The sequence below is a fragment of the Balaenoptera acutorostrata genome, chromosome 9 (assembly GCF_949987535.1).
Source record: "Balaenoptera acutorostrata chromosome 9, mBalAcu1.1, whole genome shotgun sequence".
Lineage (NCBI taxonomy): Eukaryota > Metazoa > Chordata > Mammalia > Artiodactyla > Balaenopteridae > Balaenoptera > Balaenoptera acutorostrata.
The window spans coordinates 17492864-17497802 of record NC_080072.1 but is presented as its reverse complement, the minus strand read 5'-3'; the positions used below and the strand labels follow the sequence as shown (position 1 = coordinate 17497802).

At 38.7% G+C, this 4939-nt stretch overlaps 1 non-coding gene across 1 annotated transcript; it reads left to right on the top strand.

Moving 5' to 3' along the window:
- The first annotated feature begins 2845 nt into the window (after positions 1–2845).
- Positions 2846–2918, top strand: TRNAE-CUC (transfer RNA glutamic acid (anticodon CUC)). Its single transcript has one exon. It is a non-coding gene; the product is annotated as a tRNA-Glu (tRNA).
- The last annotated feature ends 2021 nt before the right edge of the window (positions 2919–4939 follow it).

Below are 4939 nucleotides of genomic sequence, written 5' to 3'. Positions count from 1 at the left end.
GAGGAAACTTAGTGAAGACAAAAGATGTGGGTTGAAATTCTGGCTCTGACACTGACTAGCTGAGTGGACTGAACCTCAGTTTCCTCATATGTAAAGTGGAGATAATATTGCCTCCCTGTCATGGTTATATATAGTACTAGGATATGGTAAGGGCTTATTATGGGAGAGTTCCTCTTCGTGAAAGATGTCACAAGATGCTCTGGGGTGAACCATGAACAGCAGGGGAGATCTTTGGAAAATTTTGTTCTTGGGCATCTTTTAACTAATGCCGCCCAAAAATGGTATTTTCACCTCATTGCTATATCTACCAGTGGAATGTGTGCGTGGACCTGCATGAATACACTGATGTGCGCACCTGCTCTGCAATCTCTCATGGATACAACGATACCTGGAGAGTATATAAGGTCTTCTAGAGGAACATGATGTTTTTCCTCCTGTGGGCCTTCTTATAGTACTTCAGAGATTGCCACTTGGCAGACAATGAGTACATTTTCTTTGAAATTCATTAGGAAAGTCCAGTGTTCCAAGAGTTTGAAATTTGGTCCTTCCTCAAACCCAGTATATTTGATTTTCTGTTATCTGCATGCTGACTGCCTATTTGATCTGTAGTCCATCCGACCATGAATCCAGCCTGTCTTCTTCCTGACACGTAAAATAACTCCAACAAAAAACTTTGATATTGAATTGCTCAGGGAACATAGTTCTTTTAATATCATTTTTTTTAAAGCGCAGCAACAAAGAAAACAGTGCCACAAAGGTAATCCTACTTTAAAAATATGTAGATGGGATCCCAAATATTTTGTGTTATCCTGTGTTTCTGAGTTAACTCATCCCATAGCTGAAATCTCATTGCCCTACAGGCAAATTTTACCCATCCTTCCCCATCCAGCTCAAATGACACTTCTTTTATATAGCCTTCCCTTCCCCCACTTCCAGAGTGGTAGATGAGTTCTTGCTTAGGGCCAGTTTTGTGGCAACCCAGAGACATCAATTTGTGTAATAAGGCAATAAAATATTGCAATTAAGAATTTACTGTGTAAAATTTATGTTTGAGTTGTTAGTGGTTTATTTTGTTTTGTTTTAATCCTTCAGAACTGCAGACTCCCAGAGTGGGTGTGGAGTCTCACTAATTCTGGCCTAGGAAGGATACAGATTCCCCAGTGATCAAAATAGCTCTGGTCAGGAGCAAGTGACAGCTGGACTGTGGTCACCACTTGCCTTTGTTGCCAACAGATTCCTCTAAAATATTTGATTTGAGGTAATTATTAAAAATAATAGTTAATATTTTAAGTTCCTCTCATATACCAAGAACCCCTTGTATATTATTTCAAAATCCAACCACAACCATGGTGTAAATTTTCACCATTTTAGGGACAAGAAACTGAGGTTTAAAGAGGCTAAGTTACTTTGCCAAAGTCACCTAGTATATACTGACTCTGAGTTAACTACACGGCATAACTTAGTCCTGCTTGGGTTCATAGTAGGTTCTTAGTAAATAGTGGTTATTATTATTATCATCATTATTGTTATTTTTAAAGTGATGAGTGTAGATCTTCTGGAGAATTCCAAATCCCATGTTCTTTCCACTGTGTCAGGGTACTTCTATTGTCTTTCCTTTGTCTGACTTCTTTTTGGTTGAAAATAATGACAGAAAAAGATGGCTGTTCTCTTGGTATTGAATGATGTAATTCATAGGAAAGTACTTTGAACCCTGGAAATTTTAGGTATTAAAATTATAATTCTAATAATTATTAAAATATTATAATATTCTAATTCTAGTTATTATTATTGGTCTATCTCCATCATTATTTGATTGTGAGTCCTGCTGAGTAGGAATCTTGCCTTATTCTTTGTATCCACAGAGCAAGTAGTTACATGATGCTTAATAAATATATCGTGCATAATACATTTGCATTTACTTGCTTTAAGAGGTAGACTGGGATCTGTGGACAAGTCTGGGTTTGGTCTAGACTGATGGAGAGGTAGGCCGGTTCAGTGGCCACTCAAGCCAGATATATAGTCTGATAGGGTGGAGCTCATTCATTCATTCGAAAAGGTATATTGAGGGACTTCCCTGGCGGTTCAGTCGTTAAGACTTCCCACTTCCACTGCGGGTGAGGGGGGCGCAGGTTAGTACCTTGTTGGGGAGCTAAGATCCCGCATGCTGTGCGACACGGCCCCCACCCAAAAAAAAAGGTATCTTGAGTATCTAATCCATGCCAGACACTGCTCCAGACAAAGGCAAACAGCTGTGAACAAGAGAGAGAAAGTCTGGTGAAGGAAGCAGATAAAGCATAAGTAGGAAAATTACCCATTGCACTAAGGAATGAAGAAAATGAAAATGGCTAAAGTGAAAGAGAGTTTTTAAAAAGTAAGGCAGAGGATGTGTCTACTTTAGGTAGGGTGGTAGAGAGAGGCCTTTCTGAGACCTGGATAAAGAGAAAGAATCAGCCATGTCCAGATCTGGGAAGAGGGTGTCCAAGTAAAGACTAAGGCCATTAGGCAGAGACTGGATTGGCATCCTTACGGGACAGTAAGGCCAGGGTAACTGGAGAGTAGTGAACAAGGTGACACAAGGCCTAAAAGGTGAAGTCCGAAAAGTAGTCAGGAGCCACGTCGTTTAGGCCTTATTAGCCCCAGTCAAGAATTGGGGTTTAATTCCAAGGTCAATGAGAAATCCATTGGAGGGATTGAAGCAGAAGACTGATATGCTCTGACTTATTCTTAAAAATATCTCTTTGGCTACTGGTGGAGGATGGATTGAAGGAAGGCAAAATGTAAACAGGAAGACCAATTAAAAGGCTATTGCAAAAAAAAAAAAAAAAAAAGGCTATTGCAGGGAAATTCCCTGGTGGTCCAGTGGTTAGGACTCTGCGCTCTCACTGCCGAGGGCCCAGGTTCAATCCCTGGTTGGGGAATTAAGATCCCAAGCCAGGCGGTGTGGCCAAAAAAGAAAAAAAAAAAAAAAGCTATTGCAGGTGAGAGATGACAGTGGGAGATGGTGAGAGGCGGATGTGTCTTTGGTATATTTTTGTGGTACAGCTCACGGAATCTAAGGCTCTCAGTGCTCTCAGGAAACTGGGATGGAGCATGGCTCCAGCTACCCTCATTTTCTCTAGGGCTTGAAGCTTAATGAACAAATATTTGCCTATTCAGGACCAAAATTGGAATCTTAGGGTTGGAAATGATTAACTTTCCCATTTTACAGATGAAGATATAGAGGCAGAGATGAGGTAAATTGACTGATCAAAGTCACACTGTTTCTTACTGGTAAATCCAGCAATAGGGCACTTCTCTCCCACGGTTCTTTCCATTACAGAAAACAGTTCCTTCATAGCAGCGTTCGGTAGCCTTTGTTTTGACATAAATCCTGAAAGGGCAGGCCCAGAATATTAGGAGGATTTCCTGGCAGTTGTCTAAACAGTTATACGGTTTGGTGACTGGTGACACGGTCAAAAATATGACTAGGCCTGATCCTTGTTTCTAGTACATCCATGAATAAAAAGTTTTGCTTCTTCTTCTTCCTTTTTTTAAAATTTATTTATTTATTTATTTATTTTTGGCTGCGTTGGGTCTTCACTGCTGCGCGCGCGGGCTTTCTCTAGTTGCGGACAGTGGGGGCTACTCTGTTGCCGCGCGCACGCTTCTCATTGCGGGGGCTTCTCTTGTTGCGGAGCACGGGCTCTAGGCCCATGGGCTTCAGTAGTTGTGGCTCCCGGTCTCTAGAGCACAGGCTCAGTAGTTGTGGCACAGGGGCTTAGTTGCTCCGGCATGTGGGAATCTTCCTGAACCAGGGCTTGAACCCGTGTCCCCTGCATTGGCAGGCGGGTTCTTAACCACTGCGCCACCAAGGAAGTCCTTTTTTTTTTTTTTTCCCCTCTCTAAACAGTATGGATTTTGTTTCTTTTTTTATTTTTCTTTGTTGCCCTGACTAGGACATTCAGTACGATGTTGAAAAACGGTGAAAGCAGACAGTCTCTCCTTGTCCCTGAACTTAACAGGGTGGAGGAAGTTAGTTGTAGGTTTTTCATAAATGACCTTTATCAGGTTAAATAAGTTCCCTTCATTCCTATTTCACTAAAACTGGTGGGTTTTTTTTTTTTCATGAATGGTCATTTTAATTTCTTTTTCTACATATGTTGACATGATCGTGTCACTGTTCTCTTTTATTTTGTAAATGTGATGAATTACACTGATTTTCAAATATTAAACCAATATTTCACTCCTGGAATAAACTCTACTTGGTCATGATATATTATCATTTTTATGTATCATTGGATTGGTTTGCTAATATTCTGTTAAATATTTTTGTCTATGTTCATGAGAGATATTAGTTATAATTTTCTTTTTTTTATAATGTCCTTGGCTATTATCAAGAACATCATAATGCCTCATAAAGTAAATTGGGATATATTTCCTCCTCCTCTATTTTCTCAAAGAATTTATAGAAAATTGATATTATTTCTTTTTCGAATTTGGGTAAAATTCACCAGTGAAACCATCTCAGCCTGGAGTTTTTTTTTACAGGAAGTTTTTAATTCCTCCCTCATAGGTAAAAGATGTAGGATTATTTGGATTTTCTATTTCTTCTTATATCAGTGTCTAGGACACAAATTCTATTTCAACTAAATTCTCAAATTTATTGACATAAAGTTGTTCATAATAACCTTTTTATTATCCTTTTAATGTTTGAAAGATCTGTAGTGACAACCCTCTTTTATTCTTTATATTATTAATTTGTATTTTCTCTCTCTTTTTCTTTATCAGTCTACCTAGGAATATATTAATTTTATTGCTCTTTCTCAAAGAACCAATATTTGATATTGTTCAGTTTATGTTTTTCTATTTTATTGATTTATGTTCTTTATTACTACATATTTTGGCTTTATTTCCTCTTTTTCTAGATTCTTGCATTGTTTATTTAAAATCTCTCCTCTCT